The sequence below is a fragment of the Trichosurus vulpecula genome, chromosome 6 (assembly GCF_011100635.1).
Source record: "Trichosurus vulpecula isolate mTriVul1 chromosome 6, mTriVul1.pri, whole genome shotgun sequence".
Taxonomy (NCBI): domain Eukaryota; kingdom Metazoa; phylum Chordata; class Mammalia; order Diprotodontia; family Phalangeridae; genus Trichosurus; species Trichosurus vulpecula.
The window spans coordinates 175,752,922-175,774,334 of record NC_050578.1 but is presented as its reverse complement, the minus strand read 5'-3'; positions in this window follow the sequence as shown (position 1 = coordinate 175,774,334).

Below are 21,413 nucleotides of genomic sequence, written 5' to 3'. Positions count from 1 at the left end.
GTATGACCTAAGGAGAGGTATTTCCTGCTCTCCTGGTCTGTGATCTGGTCTGTGAGCAAGCACAAGCACTCTTTTCTACCCTGAAATGGTGAGGAGGGCCTCTACTCCACTATGTCCACAAGTTCAGGTGTGCTGATACTCCTCCTCACCCTGGGACTGCCACCCAGGACTGTAACCTAGATCTGAGTATGGGAAAAGCAACAGAATCCTGCCTGAGTACTAAAAAGACCCCTGTAATCCTGTAATCTGACTAGTTGTTTGACCTCCTTATGGTCTGTGGACTGAGAGCTCCAGAAGCAAGTGTTGATTCAGTTACTCCCAAGACCTTCTCCTGTTTTCCTGGAGTTGGGCCTGTGCTGGATTGTTCTCCACTCTTACCCAGGTGCAACAGATCTTCTCTGCTGACCTTCTAAATTGTTATTTGTGTCCATTGGTTGAGAAATTTGGAAACTGGCACTGCTGCCAATAATTCAGTCTCCCTGAGGCCTGCTTCTTGTTTCCTGGGGCCCAGTCTGCACTGGTGTGGGATTCTCTAGACTGTGCTCCTCTCTCATCCTGATGCAACAGATCTTTCCTGCTGACTTACCAAGTTGTCATGGTCTAGAAATTTGTTTCACTCCATCTTTTTGTGAGTTCTGCTGCTCCAGAATTTGTTTGGAGTAATTTTTAAATGTATTTGGAAGGGTTTGGGAGAGAGCTCAGGCAAATCCCTGCCTTTACTCTGCTATCTTGGCTTTACCCTTCTTCCAGGAATTCTTTTTAGGCTTGTGTCCAATTCATATTTTTCTTTGAAATTTTGCTTCCAGGTATTTTGGTTTCATTGTCTTCTTCTGAGTTTGTGTCCTGATCTTTCCTGTCACTATGGTATGTTTTTTATTTGCAGCTACTTCTTTGGTTGCTTGGTAATTTTTATCCTATTTCTTGATTTGGAACTTTATGTCAGTGTTGGTCTCTTCCCAATGCGGGAAGTCTTTCAAGTTCCATGTTTTTCATTCACATTATTATTTCCAGAATCACTTTTGGGGTATTGGAAGTTTTCTGTGCTTCCAAAGTGGTATGATCTGGAGAGAGGTATGTTCACTTCACCCTTGGTCTGTACTCTGATTCTTTGCTAGGAAGGTTCCTTGATCCCTTGGGATCGTAATCAATATGTTCCTCACTGTCCCTGATCCCTTGGAACTGGAAAGTGATACTTCCCCTCAGAGTTGCCACTTTCTCTTGACTGAAAGTTCTACCACCTGCTCTTGAATCCAGAAGTGGGTATATATAAATGGAGTGTGTGTAGCACTAGCACCAGGGTCCCTTGTAATCTCTTCTTTACCAGTTTCCAGGTTCTCCTACCATCTGTAGTTTGCAAGTTCCCAGAGCTGCTGCTGTTTTTGCCTCCACCACCTAGTCCCACAATTAATGTTTCATCCATGTGAGCTCTGGACTAGCTTCCACCCCTGTGGAACACATCTTTTTTTTCCCAACTCCTAAGGTGTCTTAGGCTGGAAAAATGTCTAATTCTGACTTTTCCTTAGCTCTGCCACTCCAGAATTCAATTTGAGATGTTATTTTAAAGCTGTTTAGAGGGAAATGTTAACAGGGCTCACCTGAGCACTTTCTGTACTCTGCCATCTTGGCTCTACCACTGAAGAATTTAAGTTTGCTTCTAAACTCAGTAGAAGTTAGAAGTTAGAAATGGATCTCCACTTTCAGTCAGCATTTTTAAAATCTCCATTCAAAATCTAATCTATTACTTTTTCATGTGACTTGGCAACCAAACAACCTGTGGATAGTTCTAAAACTGAAATCCATTAATGGAACATGAATATTTACCAATATTAAGGATATTCAAAATGTTTCTGAAATGAATTTCCAAATGACGATGGTCATGAACAGTGGCCATATTCTTCGAATGATTACACCAATATCCAAAGTAGAATTTTTCAAGGAAGTAATAGACATTTCTTTTGTACTATAACGTATAAAGTTGTTGAAGGAAGGGCTTATTAAAATCTGTCTTTTTACCCCCAAGACAGCACAATGCCCAGGACAAAATAAATTCTTGTTGAATTTAATTGGATTTTTATGTATAAGTTCCATTGTATTTATTATACCTTGTATATCATAAGTGTATTGTGTATTTATACACACACACATACACTGACATAGTTGAGAAATATCAAGAGAAAGTACTTAGGTCTTAACAAATTATTGGATACAAGGAAAAGGGGGGAAAAGTGTATTCATAACTACCATATCTCTCCTTAATATAATTATATTGTCACAGTCAAAGAAATCTTAGACTATCTATTAAAAGGCATTTGGCAGCTTATATAGTACAAACATCTCCTAAGAATGAATACACTGTGCATAATTAACAAATAGAAATACAGCCTGTATGAAGAGCTTCAGAGAGTGTGTATTTGCTTTAGAGTATTGGAACATGTTACATGACAGTAAAACGTGGAACACCACAGTCTCCAAAGAATTATTATTGAATTTTCTCCAGAAGACAAGAGAACAAGGCATGGTAGCCATAAGAGAAGTTGTGTAGAAGATATTGTCAAATAAATATATAACCAGAAAAAGAAGCAAGTTGATCATGCCATGAGAGTAAGCAATCCCTGTTAGAAAGACTCATGTGCTCCATTGGTAGCCTGGTAATGAAAGGACATCTACAGGGAAATCCAAAATATATTGGAGGATTTACATGAGAACATAGAAAGAATCAAATAGAATGAGAAGGTACAGATACTCTTTGATCTACCTGATTGGTGGAAATACTCCGATAAATGAGATTACAGATTCATCACAGCATTATAGTTTGAAGATAAATGATCATCAGACTTGACATGCATACAATACTTTGAAATTTACAAATTGCTTTGCAAAATATATTTTAACTTGACCTTTGCAACAACCCTTTTGGGTAAGAAGAAAGTAATAAATATTTGTGTTTTTAGCAACTCTGTGACCGTGATTGAAGTCATTTAATTCCTCTGGCCTTCAAATTTCCTTATTTGTAAAATGATGGTGCTAAATGACTTCTTAGATCCATTCTGTTTCTAACAGTCTATTATTTTATGATGTACAGGTAAAAAGATTCCAAGGACAAAATCTGTACCAAAAGATACTGAGAGTTAAACACTGAATTCCTTTGACATTGTGTCCATGTAAACAGCACCTTTTTATAATTTTTTCCTATGTATCATGTCATATTAATCAAGAAAACACACATATATATACACATATGTGTGTACAGTCCTGAATATATGTAAATTATAGGCTACATCCCTTTAACATGCAAGGGTATTTTAGTTTAGTATTGCTTTGGTGATGTCATTTTCCCTCAGAAAGAAAAATGTGACAGATTTTCCCTATTATTGCATATTGTTATTCCATTTAGTTCTCTAAAGATATACCGCTTGGAAACATATCCTACCAGGATACCAAGTATGCTACCAGGCTAGTAAAGGTTCTAGGTGTCTGTGATATTGCTCTGCCAAGGTAAACACAGGGAAGTACAACAACAGAAGGTGGATTTTGTGATTATCCTTTTGTCCACAACAATTCATGAAGAAAGTTTATTAAGGTACGGAATGGAAATCTAGAACAATGGAAATAATATTCTCACTGAAGTCACTGTTTTTGTGATGTGTGGATGATCATGCTGGTGTTACCATCGTTAATACAAAAAGCACCAGACACATAAGTCACGAGACTATTTCAGGAGTCTGGTTGTGGGAGGAAGATGAGGGAAGAAAAGAGAATAAGCGCTAATTAAGTGCCTATTATGTCTCAGGCACTGGGTCAAGCATTTAGCCAATATTCTTTCTTTTGCTAGGTGAAAAAGACTGAAACAAGATAGTGGCAATGGGAATGGCAAGGGAGGAACAGTTGAGAAATATCAGTAGAAAGTACTTAGGTCTTAAGAAGTGATTGGATACAAGGAAAGGGAGTAAAAAAATGTATTCATAACTACCATACCTCTCCTTAACATAATTATATTGTTATAGCCGTAGAAATCTTAGACTGTCTATTAAAAGGCATTTGGCAGATGATATAGTCCATCCGTCTCTTAAGAATGAACACACTGTGAATCATTAACAAATAAGATACAGCTTGTTTGAAGAGCTTCAGTGAGGTGAAAGTCACTAACCATACAGGCATTCCATTCCACTATAATTTTGAGGGATAATTGTCAGTTCCACCCCCACCCTGGACTGAAACAAAATCTTTTACCTGGAAACTTCATCCATTACTCCTGGTTATGCCCACTAGGACTAAAATCAAACAAGCCCAATAATTATTTCATGTGTGAATCCTTCAAATTATTTTTTTTGAAGGGAGAAGGCAGGGCAATTGGGGTTAAGTGACTTATCCAAGGTCACAGAGCTAGTAATTGTGTCAAGTGTCCGTGCCTAGATTTGAACTTAGTTCCTCCTGACTCCAGGGCAGGTGAACTCTCTGCACCACCCTTCCCCTTCAAATTCTCAAAAGAGATATTGTATCCCTCTCCTAAATCTTCAATTTTTCAAATAAATATGACTTGTTTCAGCAATTGTTTCACCATCCTGATTGTCATATTTTTTACATACAACAGCTTATCAAAGTTATTGAAAAATATAATATTATATGTATACATATATACATATGTATATTGCATATAACCTACAATAAATTGAATAGCTTCCCATTTGGCTACTAGATGAGAAAACTAACAAAATTTCCCATTTTGTGCCTTATTGAGAGGTGCCAAAATAGTACAACGCTACAATAAAACAATATTACAATAGCTGCTATTTCAAGGGCACAGGGGCAAAAGGTACAGGCAGGTATTTGGATTTCTTAATACCAAGAAGTTACCTCTTAAAAGAGAAAAGTCCCAGTTGAAATTTCAAGCTGTTTTCTTTCCTAATGTTTTGGAGCCTACTTGCATATTATGAGCCCAAGTTACCCTCTTGGTTGTGTTTTCTGCTCCTAAACAGTTGGTCAGGAATTTCTTAGGGGAAAGGAAATAAAATGAAGACTATTCTGTTTTGCAGTTGTATAACAGCTAATTAAGGTACACTTGCTTCATCTTTGTCTTTCCAATACTGTAGGATTCCATGAGAAAAGTCTCATAATTTTTGAAATGATTATGTAGATTATTCTTATGCCTTGAGGGCAAATCAAATTGACTAGGATATTTCTTAAATGGAAATATATATATATATATATATATATATATATGTGTGTATATATATATATATATATACATATACATACATATATCAAGATACAGTAAAAAAAGTAGATGAACTACTATAACTTTGCTAAGACAAAAAGAATCAAAAAAATTTTGAGTTAATAGTCATATTTCAAAATCTCTGAGAAAAATGTTGCAATGCAGAAGCCAAGGATGAGCTGACTATTGTGTCACTGCTATCTTTTCAACGGCAATTTAACGGTCCAGTCAAAAAAAGTAAGCAAAAAAAGATCCATTAAATTATATAACACTAAACTGCATTAGCAAGCAGATAATAAATTATAAAATGTATAAATATAAGTTAAATGATTACTTAATTATCAGTTAATACAATTAGTTTAAATGAAAGAAAGTAGATGAACATTTAATAATCCTTAAGTTAAATCAGGAAAAAAATCATCTTTGTGTATCCTTTGGGGATTTCATACGTTTTCTCTAATATCTGGCTTCCCCTGCCCCACTGATAGTGATTTCCCTCTCTTCTTTTTTTAAAGAATATTTTATTTGGAGCACTAATCTGTACATATTCATATTCTCCCAAGTAACGTTGTAATATGTAATGAATATGCCTTATCTTCCCCCTTCTCTAGGAAAGTGGGAGCTCTTTGAGGACAGGGATATATTAATATTTATATGCCCAGAGAATAACATCATCACTTGTAGCAAGGTATACTTGGTAACTGTTTTTTTGCAAGGTAGTGTTGAATTAATTAACCTCTATCTACCCCTATTGCTTTCTTTCTCCATCTCTCTCTTGAATGTGTAAATTCAATTGTCGATACTACAATCTTTTGGTGAAATTTTGAGTGTTCTACACAAATTTCAATGTAGTCATGAAGGAATATATATAAACAATAACTTATAAGACTTTGATCATGAAAGTTTCTTTTTATTTTTTAATAGCAGAATTATTAAAGAGCTTTGATTTATGTAAAATCTAGAGCTTGGAGTTAATATAAATAATAATGCTTATCTGTAAAGGCAAAGTGAAATGTAGAGGACTTCATTGTGTTGAATTATACAGGATATACATTATGGACTGTATAGATACATCTAGTAATTATATTGCCTGAGGGAATGGAAGAAGGGCTAAACTTGGAAGACCTAGGCTTAATTTTATTCCCTAATTTACAATAAGACACATCTGTTGGACCAATAATTTCACCTCTTCTGGCCTTGTTTTCCTCAACCATAAAGTGACTTGTACCAAATGACTTTGAAAGTCCCTTATCCCAATAGACCTTTGCTCCTATATTTTGGAAAACTCAAAAATTGCTTCATTTTGTTTTTCTAGGTAAAATTAATGCAGGTGGGAAATCAATGGAGTAAAGAAGAAAAGTTAGTGTTACTGTAATGAATAATGTTACATATTTGGTTTTTATATATTATATACATAGTATTTGGTGAAAGCACTAGCAAATTTAAATGGGAGGTGACTACCCCAAATGTAACCAGTCAATGCAAGACTGTCCAATATTTCATGAAAAAAGTCCATATCATATAACATAAAAATTAAAAGGAAAAATGCTAGAAGAGAAAGTAACATTCATTTGACTTAAGCCTAGGAAGATTTGCCACCAGAGATATATTTGAAAAAAAAAGTTTTTGAATTGGAAATTGAAATGGTAGTTTGATCATTCTAAGACATGTATAATGACTAGTTGGTACAGTGGATAGAGCACAACACCTGGAGTTAAAGTTCAATCCTGGCCTTAGACATTTACTAGCTGTGTGACCCTGAGTAAGTCACTTAAACTTTTTTTCTCACTTTCCAATGTGTAAAATTAGATGGAGAAGGAAGTGGAAAACAAATCCAGTATCTTGACAAGAAAATTACAAATGGGGTCACAAAGAATCATATAAAACTGAAGTAATGGAACAACAAAATGAAGATTAAAAATCAGACACCCAGGGTTGTTTAAAAGATAAAATGAGATAAAATTTTCAAAGTTCTTTGCAAATTTTAAAGCACTATATAAATTATGATAATAATGATTACATTTATTATTATTTCAAATGACTGGTACATTTTCTTAATTTTCTTTATTTTGTTGACATCCAATTGAAACAACAAAAAAGGACTTTTTTTAAAAAAATGCATTATATGATCATTTTTACTGTCCTTTCAGATTCTGAAGATAGCACTATTTAAGGAAGCAACAACATCCTGTGGTTTCAATTTACTTCTCAAAGGAAAGTAAGTTATGGAGGAAGCAATAGTTAAGTATTCACTTTACACTATCATCTAAGCACATAAATTTGAGGATAAGAATATTATAGTAGAAATAGCACTAGATTTGGGAGCAAGAAAACCTGAGGTCAAATCCCATCCTCGACATTTTGAGCCTTAGTTTATCTACAAAATTGTGTTAGTCATACTTACCTTGCAGGATTGTTGTGGGTACTAAAGGTCAACTATGTCTCCATCTCCATCTCCATCTCCATCTCCATCTCCATCTCCATCTCCATCTCCATCTCCATCTACAGCCCCAGCCCCAGCCACAGCCACAGCCACAGCTACACCTACATTCACATCCATATCCACATCTATATCTATATCATCTATATATCATTTTATCTTTATCTATATCTATGTCTATATCTATAGCTATCTATGTATATGTATAGGAAGGAAGCAAGGAAGGAAGGAAGCAAGGAAGGAAGTGATGAATGAATGGATGTGAAATAAATGGATAAATGAATGTGTGTGTGTGTGTGTGTGTGTGTATGTGTGTATTCTTACTTGGGTTTGGGATTCAGGTGGTATTGCTATTTAGTGAAATTTCATTACTTAGAGTTTATCAAATAAGTAGTGTTAGGTCACAGGTCAGCTAAATTCAGGCCTAGCCAGGAATTTATAGAAGGACTGTGCTGCTAAGGGCATCGATTAATTAGGAAGTAATAGCTTGTATGTAGGTTCATTGTTAAAGATTAGCAACTATGTTGTTTGTTTTTTTTTTTTCCTACCAACAGGATAGTTGATTTGTTTGATATTATGGAAAAGTGAAAATTTTGTTACATACGTATGTGTTCTGAATGGGTATCTGAGACTGATAGAAACATATGGCATCCTGAAAAAATGAAAAAAAATGTTTTCTATATTCCATTTTGAGTGCCCTGTATTGCATAATTGTGGAGAATAGGCTTATAAATTTTTCACCTGTTCTCAATAGTTGGGCTCCCAGTTTCCTTCAGTTAGACTTACTAGATGTGATCACAAGTAGAAAGGCATTGGGTCATGTTGGTTCAAATTTGCTAGGCTAAAGGGTATACTTTCTAGCAAGATAATTAAACTGTGCCTCACTGAGATATATATGCATACATAAATGCACATACAGATTTATATATATATATATATATATATATATATGTGTGTGTGTGTGTGTGTGTGTGTGTGTATATATATATATATATATATATATATATATATATATATATATATATATAAAATAAAAAGCACTGTGCTAAATCTTGGAAGATTCAAATTTTAAAAAAATGGACCTTGAATTCAAAAAACTTAAATTTTACTGGGAACTAGCTGGATAAGGCTCTCTAGACAAAGAGCAGAAATATAGCTCTCTATGTATTTAGAGAAAAAAGCTATGAATATCCTCCAGATCACAATGTCTTTTAGGATGAAAAAAGAAATGCTTTAGAATTTGTTTCATAACCATAAACACATGATTGATATATATATATATATATATATATATATATATATATATATCATTGTCACATAGGAATCATTTAATATTTTCTCAGGGTCAGAAAGTTATTTATAATTATTTGCAAGCAATGGCAAATACCAGGTAGAGCTTGTGAGGTTTCTTTCTCTTTTTTAAAAATTTTATTCACTATTATTTTTCCAATTACAGGCAAAAACAATTTAACCTTTCATTTTCAAATCTTCCTCCACTCTCTCCCATTGAGAATGCCAGCACCCCAAAACAGACCATACATGTACAGTTATGCAAAACACACCTCCACACAATTCATTCCATGAAAGAAAACAAGAGACAAAAAAGAAAAAGAATATAAAGAAAAACTGTCTTTGATTCACATTCAAGCTTGTGAGGTTTCTCTTACAGCCAGTGTTTAACATTTTCCCAGCTCAACAGGATAGTTGATGAATCAAGAATTCAGAGATGATGGATGACTTCAGGGCAACTGAGAGCAATTTCATTAAAGAGTTTTGTTCAGATACTTGTGAGGCTGTGATAAGGAGCTACCATTATACATATATAAATGACATTCAGGAGGTAAAAGGTTAAATACACATTGTACATTTTTAAAAAATGTAATAGCTGCAAATTAAAAGAGATTCTTAAAGTGCACAATAGAACATGTGCTGTCAGGGACACAGAAAAGAAACCTTTATAGGAAATTTATACTTTTGTTCAGTTCATTTCACTGTGTTGGGCTTCAAAGGTGTGAGATAAATAATCCTTGCAAATAATTTTTTAGCAAAATACTAACCCTACTCTGGCAATGCTCCAACAAGAACATATATTTATATACCTACATACATACATACATACTCACATGTATATACATGTGTATACCTGCGAACATATTCACATACATATATGTATGTGTACCCACATATGTGCATGCATATCTACATATTTATATCATTCTATGTAAATACATATAAGAATATATGTATATACATGTATACAAACGTATGTTCATACACCTATAGCCCTTAAATACATCAATTCCATTGTGTTTGTAAAGAATATTTGTGGTGTAATGTAAAACATCATTGGATTTTTAATTGGAGGAATGGATTTAAATCTTTGCTCTGTTACTTAATACTTTCTCTCCCCTGACCAAGTCAGACTTTTCATTTCTTTAGACCTCTGTTTCTTCATCTTTAAAATGAGTTGTTTGAGTAAGATAATCTGTAGATCATTTTTAGACTCATAGCATTCTCAAACAACTTAAATTTTACATTAAAGCTTTATATCATTATTTACTATGAAGTAAAACTTTAGGTTTATTTATCTATTTATTTTTTGGCTTGAAGGTGCCCTTGCTTTTTACTTTGTGAATTTGGGCAAGTCATAGTATAGAAATTTCCATTCAAATGAAGGTTGACTTCAGCAAGATACACTCTAATCTGAATTAAAATAAATAGGAATTTGTTAAGAAGCGAACTCTTTCATATTGATCAGACCAGTTAGAAATTCTTCCTCTCCCCACACTGCAGTGTAAATTCCCATCCTCTGCTGGAATGTACATGTGAATTTAGGAGGAAGCATGATCACTGAATAAAATATTTCTTAGGTTGAGGCTTTTCTAATTAAAAAAAAATGGTAGGCATCAAGCCTACAGATTTGTAGGCTATCGCTAATGTTAAAAAATACACCTATATCTAATTAGCTGTTAGATTAAGATGAAAGTACTGAATCATACCTGTGTTTTAGCACCTGGTATTGGATTTTGTATAAAGTGCAACTATCCTTCCATTTTTAAACAAAGTAAAAAAAGGAAATATTTAGTAAGAATGATAAAATATATTCTATACCTACATTTATCATAAGAGCAAAATAAATTCTGTATCTACATTCATCACATTATAGGTGTGTCAATACTATTTTTACGATATGGACTGAAAAGATAAAGTACACTAAGTGATTTTCTTCATGTTAAAAAGAATAACTGCACAGGTGTAATGTTGTTCTCAGTCAATGGTTCTGAGCATGTAATTAAAGCCTTATTTAATTACAACAAAGATTTAATCATATGGCAGGTCACAGTGATCTCTTCTAAAACTATCCTCAAGGAAGTTTAGTAAAATAAGCTCTAAATGTGAACAGATACTCAGAACTATATTGTTGGTAGAAAGTCAGATTGTAGTTCTCAATCACCAGCCATTCAGATACCAGTTGTGAAACTCTGGAAGAGTCACAACCTCTCTTAATATCACTTTGCTGATCTATAAAATGGCTAAAATTTCATCTATCTGACAGGTTTGCTGCAAGGATTGAATGAAATGACATCTAGGAAATATTTTTGAAACTCAAAATGTCATAAAATATCCATTATTTTTATTACCTAATATGTGTTTGAATATGCAATTTATTCACTTAAATGTACCAACTTGATATTTCATAAGGATGAGTCAACTTTATGCACAATCTAAAACTGCATGATTATTGGTAGCCGCATTCTCATCACTCATCACTCCAGTATTCCTGGAGAATGGTGAAAGGGCTGCACAGTACAGGGCCCCAGTGCTTTGTATTATTTTTTTATTCATCACCAAAAGCTTCATCATTAATTGGCCAGCTCACTGATGATAAGACTCTCCCTACTTATTTTGGCCGATACTTAGAAAAGCGATTCAGTCTGTTATGGGGACCAGAGTTGAATTCTTCCAATCCTGATATAACCTGACAACCTTTGTAACTGCTGGCAAGGCCTTTGAGATCCCAGGGGTCACCTCCATACCATGATGAGATCTCATATTACTACTTTGTGGAAGAAATAAAAGATAATGTGAAAAGTAAATAGGATTGAAACAGGGTGAAATGAGAGGCTTCAGAAGGAAGAGAAAAAAAAAAAAACCCTGACCAGAGAGGCTTTCTGGAGCTACCCAATCTTCCTGAGGCAGCTAGGTGGTTCAGTGCACAGTTTGGAATCAGAAAGACCTGAGTTCAAACTTGGTGTAGCTGTTAGACCATAGCGAAGTCAGTTACCCTCTGCCTCAGTTTCCTCAGCTGTAAAATGGAGATAATAGAGCCTACTTCCTGGGGTTGTTGGGAAGATCAAATGGAATATTTATAAAGTGCTTAGTACATTACCTGGCATAGAGTAGGTATTCCGGCCATGCTAATTGCATATACCCTTCTCTTTCAAACTGCAGTGAAGCTGTTCTAGAAGTAAGTACCAAATTATTTGATGAATGAAACAAACAAAAGATACCATATCATCAAAGGAAAGATAATGCTATTATTCTTTTAGGAACATTCAACATGTCTCTTTCCCCAACATATTTTGAGTAAAAATATCATGTAACATGCATGAAAACTAGTGAGTAATAGGAATTTATTTTTAAATATGAAAATTTCGGGAGGACATATCCTTTTAAACAGCATTTTCTTCCCTTTTCACTAATAATGAACTGAATTAACCTTCATTGAAAGAATCCTGAAGAGATGAACTGCAACCTATCCCAGCTGAGTGGATCAATAACTCAAAATACACTTCTTATGTACCAACTATGGGCCAGGAACTGTGATAAATACTAGGCTTATGAAAGATAATGCAAAAGATAGCAGCTGCCCCCAAGAAGATCACAAACTAAAGGTGGAGATGACAAACAAACATATATACAAGATGAGTTATATACAAAATACATAGAAAATAATTTGTAGAAGGAAGGCATGGAAAGAGGAGTTGGGAAAGGCTTCGTATAGAAGATGTGATCACAAAACCTCATCTGTTGACTTTCCAAGTTACTGACACAATACTTTATTAAATTTAAAGGGATTTCCAACCAGATAGTAAGTGGTAGAAAATGAAATTTAATTTTCATAACTCTTTATGAGTAAAAATTTTAGAAACACCTGATATAGGTACAAAGTTACAGGCCCTTTTGGCTTCAATAATTCTGAGAATGATTAAAATTGAAATTCTTTGGGGTTTATAAGATTATTCCTAAGAATTGACACGTTTTGTCTGTTTTGTTTCAGTGCTATAATTTGTAGGAGAGATAGACATTTTCACTAAAAAATATAAGAAAAGGAGGTTTTGTGCAGGAGGATAGACCTATCAGGGCATTGGTATAGGAAGCTTTTAGAATTTCAACTTTTTCCAATGATGAAAATCTATAACTCACCTGTAACTCCTCCTCTTATGGAGTTTACTGGAATGCTGAAAGATTAACTAATTTGCTTATGACCACATAATTAATCTACGCTATCAGCAGAACTTGAATTCAGAGAACTCGAATACAGATCTTTTTGATCTCTAGCTGGAGTGCCATTCTCTTAATTAAAATAAATAAAAATCATTCATCCATTTCCTATTGAGAAACTCATTCCCCCCACCCCCCAATCAATCAACAAGTAATTGAGGCATAACAAAATGCTTGCTATGATAGGCACTGTGAAAAGAACTGGGGATTTTAAAAAAAGGAAAAATAGTCCCAGATATCAAGGAGCTTACCGGCTGATGGTGGAGACAATATGTTAATAAATAGGTACATATAAGATGTATATAGAAAAAAATGGAAGATAGTCTAAAACATGTAGGCTGGGGGGAAAAAAGTTAAGGTCTTCTGCAGAAAGTGGTTTTGAGCTCAGACCTGACGGAAGCCAAGGACTCCATTGTTTGGAACATTACAATACTTCTTTGATAATAATAGGTAGAAGGCAGGAAAAACAACATACACCAAACATTTCCAACATTATTTGAACACAAAAAGTCAAGAAAATTTCTAGATTACTAGGAATATAGGACATATACAATAGAGATATATAGCATCTTTAGACCTCACTTTTGTCATCTGCATGTTCAATGAAGAGTTTAATCCTGAAGATCATTTCTAGCCCAAAATTCTATATCAGTTGAACAAAGCACAAATTATTTTACTTCAGTGTTATGCAATGTCATTACTTTAAAAAAATCAGTATTCTTATCTTTAGATATGTGTCTAATAATTAACAGTCACCATTTTAGTATAATTCCAGTAATGAAGTAGAACCCTGTTGTGGCACCTTAAATAATACCTTTTCTGGGGAGTAACATTTGACTTATCTGAATTATACCTGAACAGCTTGTAGACCTCCTATAGATAACTACCTGCAACAGCTTGCAGACCTCCTGCATAAAATAAAATAAAATATCCTGAGTGCTGTAAAAAGAGAAATGCTGTAAGTCTGTGAACTTCTCCTTCCCATTTCTGTTTTATTTATACTGTTTATAAAAGTAAATTACTTGTTTGAAGTGCTACTCTTGAAGCTGCCTGGTTCTCTATGGGGAAGTACTCTACTGAATCCTCTTTTATTGGAAGTGGTTGATCTTTAGCTCTGGGGATGAGATCTGCAAGGTTAAAAAGCTTTACTTTCTAAGGGGAAAGTCAATCTGAGTTGAGAATAGAGACAGACCTTCTCATAAGAGCCAAACCTTGTGGAAATTACCTCTTCCAAGACTGAATCAGAATAGTGTACCCAGTACAGCTGCCTCTCTGTAAATAACTATGTAAGTCTGTTCTTTACATTGCAGCCACATAGAACAACTCATTGAAAAGGAGTTAAGATCTTTTTCTTTCCAAAGATAAAGTGTACCTCTCAATTTTTGGCAACCTCCATAATTTATGTATTCACACATTTGGAAATTTTAGACAGAGAGATAGATAGATAGATAGAGAGAGAGAGAGAGAGAGAGAGAGAGAGAGAGAGAGAGATAAATATAGTCTTAATAGTATGAGCTTATTTGAAGGGTGGGGCAATGATTATTTTAAAACTAATAAAAATCATATTAATGCATTTATATGTGTATGTCCCTAAGATATATGCCTATACAATCTAATATATCTGTTTACATCTAATACTATATCTATATTCTATCATAATACTTTGATATGAATTGTTTCTCAAATTAAGTTTAGTAAACATATTTATACATAGTATAAAGAACTGGCCTGGGCACTGGAGATGCAAAGGTAAAATAAAATGAAGAACTCCAAAAATGTCCATGACTTTCTTCTACCCCAAGAGACTTTGAGAAGAAAAATAAATATCTCAGATTTTCTGAAGTGCTACTTTTTAGTATCATGAAATAAACTTTGGGATGAGTGGGCAGGATATACAACATAACATTTTAGATGAAACATTTGCAAAGATCACATTCACTAATTCAGTCTACAAAACAAGTCAGTCTACAGGACCATCGCTGAAAATTTGGAGATCAACATAACTAGGGTTAGACTTTGCAAATATAACAACTGGGAAATTAGTTATGGTCATAGAGCAAGGCTCTTTCTAGACACAAACAACAATGTAACATGGAAAATACACTTGTTAAGCCTCAGGCTTTTTAGTTGCATCATTTCTCTTTTTACAATGATCCTCTTACTACAACGATACCAGAACAGGTCATTTCTCCACCCACCTCCCATCTGCCATCCTCCACCTGTATCTTTCTACCTTTTTATCAGGCTGTTCACTTCCATCTGCGATGTTTCAGAGAATCATGACATTCTAGAATTGGAAAATACTTAACATGTTAATAGTCTAATCCTCACCAGAAATTTGTGACTAGAAAAGTTAACTTGGTTTCGGGAAGCCTGAAGTTCAAATTACACCTCAGCCACTTACTTGCTATCAACTGTAAAAGTGGGAAAATAATTGCATTAAGTCACAAGGTTGTTGTGAGGATTAAGCGATATAGCTAAAGAATTATGTAAACCTCAAAGTGCTATATAAATGCTGCTGCTGCTGATGATCTGGGCATTATATTGAGCTAATATCTGGCTTCTTTCCTTTAGTCCTGGTCTCTCTTAAGGTAAAGTAGAATAAATCTAAATGGAAAGTCTAATCTCACTTACATGTGACAATTATTCACATCTCCAAAAGTTATCACCTCTTCCTGCAACTTGTCTATTCTCCACATATCTGCATTTGTTTTATTGCTGAATCCCCTTTAGCTCATCAGTATTCTTCTTAAAATACAGTACCAATACCTAGGGCTAAATATGCTATTTCTGATGTGCTCTGGTCAGGGCAAAACACAGGCAGACTATCACTTACTTCACTGCTTGCACTAGTGAAGGTGGTGAGCTGTCTCCTAGTGCATATAGGGGTTCAGTGGACTGAGCACTGGGCTTAGAGTCAGAAAGACCTGAGTTTAAATTCGATTTAAATTTACTACCTATGTGACCTTGGTCAAGTCACTTAACTTCTGTCTGGCTAAGTTTCCTCATATGTAAAACGGAGTAATAATAGCATAGTGGCTGACATGAATTGTCCTTCTTCTGACCATTCTAACATGTAATCGATCCATTTCTCCTTTAACTTTAACAATCTCTCTTGTGTTTTACCCTCATTTTAGTATCTACTTTTCCCCTTATTATGTGCATGTTGGATGAATAAAAGTTCTGTCCATAAATAGCTTTACTGCTGACAACTATGCCATGGGCTTCTTTGATAATCCTCCCAGTACTTTTGCATAGAAGTAAACACATAAATTGAAAGGATTCATTTTATAGAAATTCCTCCTATACTTAGATAAAATAGATGTTAAAACCTAAAAGGTAATGTATACTTAATATATTGTCCCTATTCTGTTTGGTACTTAGAATTCATATCTACCAAACACCTTTAGCATAATCATATTATTTTCATGCTCAAAAAATTTGTGTCTCTCTATTGCCACTCAATAAAATACAAAATTCTTGTTGTCACTTAAAGGCCTTCAAAATCTTGCCCAAGCTACCTTTCAAGGCTTCTTACACATCATTCCCTTTTGTGGACTCCATATCCTCACCAAAATGGCCTACTTGGGATATTCCTCCTCATATATGTCATTATATTTCCTCTCTCTATCTTTACATAGGTTATTCCCCATTTCTCCCTTGGTAGGGAATTTACTCTCTCCCTTGACTTTTAAGAGCCTTAACTTCCCTCAATGCTCTTCCTGTTCCAAAAGGCCTCTTGTGATCACTCTGACTAAAAGTAGATCCTATTTCTCCCACACAAGACACAAAAAAATTACCTTGTAATTATTTTCTATTTGCTTATGTTGTTTCCTCTGGTGCAATGTCACCTCCCTGAGAAGAGGAACTGTTCTGTTCTTTTCTCAGGGCCTGGAACATAATTGGGACTTTACAAATACTTGTTGATTTGTTTTTGGGTATCTATTGTCTGTGCTGATATTTTCCTTTTGTAATTCTTAATTTCAGGAAGGTAAATATTTCATTGCTAAACATTTCATTGGTTAATTCTCACCATATAATATGCAATGTGGCACCCAACAGCCAGTCCTTGACAAAAGTTTAGCTGACACTGCTGATGAATGAGACTAACAGTATGAACTAAATGCTCTATTTTCCTCCTTATTCCAGACCTGTGATTTCATTACTATAGGAAAGCTTGGTTAAGAAAACTTCCTTTACTAATAAAGGTTAGCATTTGCTTTAAAATTTGTAGTTTTAGACAGTTGTCTGGGATACTAGAATAAGTGATGTGGATATAGTCAAATAAGTACTACCAGCTGGGGGAAGCACTTCAGCTCAGGTTATGCTGACTCCATGCTCAGCCCTCTGTTCACTATGGTATACTGACTCTCAAATGCTTTCATACCATTTGTTTTTTGAAAAATATCAGGAGATACTAAATTGCCACTGGTATATGTGATAGAGGTTGTTCCCATCATATTGAAATTTCCAGCTACGCTAAGTGAAAATCTAAGTTATTTCCTTTAGTCAAGGCAAGAGCTAGCCCTCTCTAGAATGTACCATTATTACCTTTCTTTGATTTTCCTCTCAGGAGTACTCCCTACATTACCGATCCATACTTTATCAGCTAAAATGTGTAACCAAGAGGTAATTCACCCTTAACGAAATACCTTAAAAATGTGTACTTGACAAGTATTATGGAGGAAAAAAAGTACCTTTTTTTGAATAGGTACAACCACCCTCTAAATGACTAACAGTAGGGAACCTGTAACACTGAGGTAAATCAGAAAATATGCAAATTGCTTTTTTAAAATTCCTCTCTTGTAAAATGGATTGTTAGTGTCAGAATAACCTTGTACCTTAAGAGAAATTATATAGGGAGAAAGTGTTAAGTTTCAGATGAATTCAGCTCCAGACATTTCAGAGAGCATCACAGTGTGTTAGCTTTAGGAAGAACTGTTATAGATATACGGATATTAATTATGCAGAGCTCACTCTAAAAGAAAAAAATATATGAGCCTTCTCAGTGCTGTTAAATGGATCGTGAGTTTGAAAAGAAATTTTAAATTGAGGGACTTAATTTATGGTTATATCTAGAATGATAATTTGTTTATTATTTTTCAGACACCTAGTTTTGACAGCATTGTTTCTTTCTATAAATAACAACAAAAAAGGATAATTTCAAATGTCTCTTTGTGTATAGTACCTATGCATATTATATTTATATGTACATAAAGAATCAAAATGTCCAATTTTTTTAAAGGCTTGGTATAGTGGGGTCCATGTAGGAATGTTTAATTGTAGAAACACTTTCCATCAAAGCAGATGGACAATTTGTCTCTAAAGTATTATCTGTGTCACTAAGAGGTTAAATGACTTGAAATCAGTCACATATAATAAGTCACAAGGCAAGAGTTGAACACAGGCCTTCCCGAATCAAACTTTAGTGTTCTATCTACTATTGCATACTACTTTTATCTGGTAATAACATTGGAATAATTTACTATTTTATAGCTTCAACTTTTTCAGACCCAAATACAGATGTATGTGTGTATATATGTATCTATCTATATAGAGATAGTTAGATAGATACATATATATATATATATATATATATATACATATATGTGTGTGTATATATAATGTGTGTATGGGTGTGTATACATATACAAATACTAATGTGTATCTATATCACCATAGTAAAGGCCAACTCACTTCTTTTTTCTTCAATAATGTGTGTGTATTAAAATTTTACCTCTATTGAAAATCCTCCCCCCAGCCCCCACATTTTTTGGCTAAGTTCAACTTATCAGGATGTGAATTTTTGTTTTTGTGTTTTGGGGAATGCAAATTTATTTCTATGGAATTGAAGGATATATTTCAGCCATTTCTTTCATTTAAATGATGATAGAAGTGGATTCTGACTTTATGTTTGTAATAGAAAAGCTACCTTTTGCATGTTTCCACTTTTCATCATTTAAGGGTGAAGTTCTTAAATGTAGTGACTACATTTCTAAAAATATTGAATGTGAGATGTCCTATGCATTCTATCATTCTGTATTTTGCTCTCTTTTTCCTAATAGTTCTGAAAATTTTTGTATGATGTCCTGAAAAAACTATTCCAGAGTTAGAATTTTTATGGTGACCAAGTGAAAATTTGTTTTCAAGGTCCATTTCTTTGAATTATAGAGATAACAATTTTTCCTAATTTTGATTTTCTCTGATTTTATTCAAATATTCTTTGTTCCAATACTATTTGTTTGAGTACCAAATATATCACTCTCTTTTTCATAGTATACCCAGCTTAAATTTCACACTCTTTGTCTGAAATTGGAAATTCTATTGCTTGCTTTTTTTGCATTTTTCCTTGAAAATGCTAAGTTCTAAATATTTTTTCCATTTTATGAAAATATTTGTGCCTTTCTATAGTTATTTTTGAGTATTTCTTTTAGTTGCACAATTATCCTTATCTCACTAAATTTTGCTCATTTTCTTCTATCTCACAGGATTTGTTTATTATATTGGGGCCCCTTGTGGGTTGTTGACTCTTTTTAATGATTCACTGATGGATTTTTTGTAAGATTTTCAATAATACGATTTTTTGTTCTTTCCACACATTTTTACACCTTTATTTATTTCATTTTAATGCTTTTAAGGTGGTGGAAAAATGGACTTAGAAATAACTTTTTTTTGAGCTGTCCTGCCAGAACTTGCATAGATAAATGAGATAATACTCTGTGGAACATAAGAAAGAACTATATGGATGAAAACTGCATCCAAATCTGAGTGATGTTTATCACTGCTCCTTCCACATTGTATCCACCTAATGAGAAGTTGTATATTATCTTTCTAAATTTAACAAGATTCAACTTTCATCAACCTTTAATGAAACCTTGGAAGACACAGGGTTGCAAGTTTGCCTCTTCAGGGATGTCAAGTATGATGGGATTATACTAGGTGATGGAATAACTTTTATTTTTTTTATTTTTTTATTTATTTTTAGTTTACCACACACGGTTCTACATAGTTTGAGTTCCAGATTTTCTCCCTTCCCTCCCCCCTCCCTCCCCGAGATGGCATGGAATCTCATATAACTATCATGTATAACTTCGCATTGAATTAATTTATGCACTAGTCAAGGTGTGGAGAAGAATTATGATCAATGGAATGAATCATGAGAAAGAAGAAACAGAACCAAAAAAAAGCAACCCAAAAACAAAAACAAAAACAAAAAAGAAGCAAAAAAGGCGAGCATGCAGTGCACCTCGATCTGTATTCAAACTTCAAAGTTCTTTCTCTGGATGAAGATAGCATTCTCCTTCGTGAGTCCCATGGAGTTGTCCTTGAATCTTAGGTTGCTGAGAAGAGCACAGTATGTCAGGGTTGGTCCTCACAGAATCCATATATCTGTGGCTGTGCACAACGTTCTCCTGGCTCTGCTCCGCTCACTCAGCATTATGTCATGTAGGTTTTTCCAAGTTGTTACGAAGTCTGCATCATCCCCGTTTCTTATGGCACAATAGTATTCCATTACCTTCATATACCACAGCTTGTTCAGCCATTCCCCAATTGATGGGCATCCCTTTGATTTCCAATTCTTGGCTACCACAAAAAGAGCTGCTATAAATATCCTTGTACATATGGGTCCTTTTCCCGCTTGTGTGATGTCTTTGGGATACAACCCTAGAAGTGGTATTGCTGGGTCAAAGGGTATGAACATATCTATAGCCCTTTGGGCCTAGTTCCAAACTGCTCTCCAAAATGGTTGGATCAGCTCACAACTCCACCAGCAATGCAACAATGTTCCAATTTCCCCACATCCTTTCTAGCATTTATCATTTTCCTGTTTTGTTATTTTAGCCAATCTGACAGGAGAGATGTGGTATCTAAGAGTTGTTTTGATTTGCATTTCTCTAATCAGTAGTGATACAGAGCATTTTTTCATATGCCTATAGATAGCTTTAATTTCTTCCTCTGAAAACTGCCTGTTCATATCCTTTGACCATTTCTCAATTGGCGAATGGCTTGTATTCCTATATATTTGGCTCAGTTCCCTGTATATTTTAGAAATGAGGCCTTTATCAGAGATACTAGTTGCAAAGATTTTCTCCCAATTTTCTGCTTCCCTCCTAATTCTTGTTGCATTGGCTTTTTTTGTACAAAAACATTTCAATTTGACATAATCAAAATTATCCATTTTGCATTTTGTAATGCTCTCTATCTCTTGTTGGGTCATGAATTCTTTACTTTTCCATAAATCTGATAAGTAAA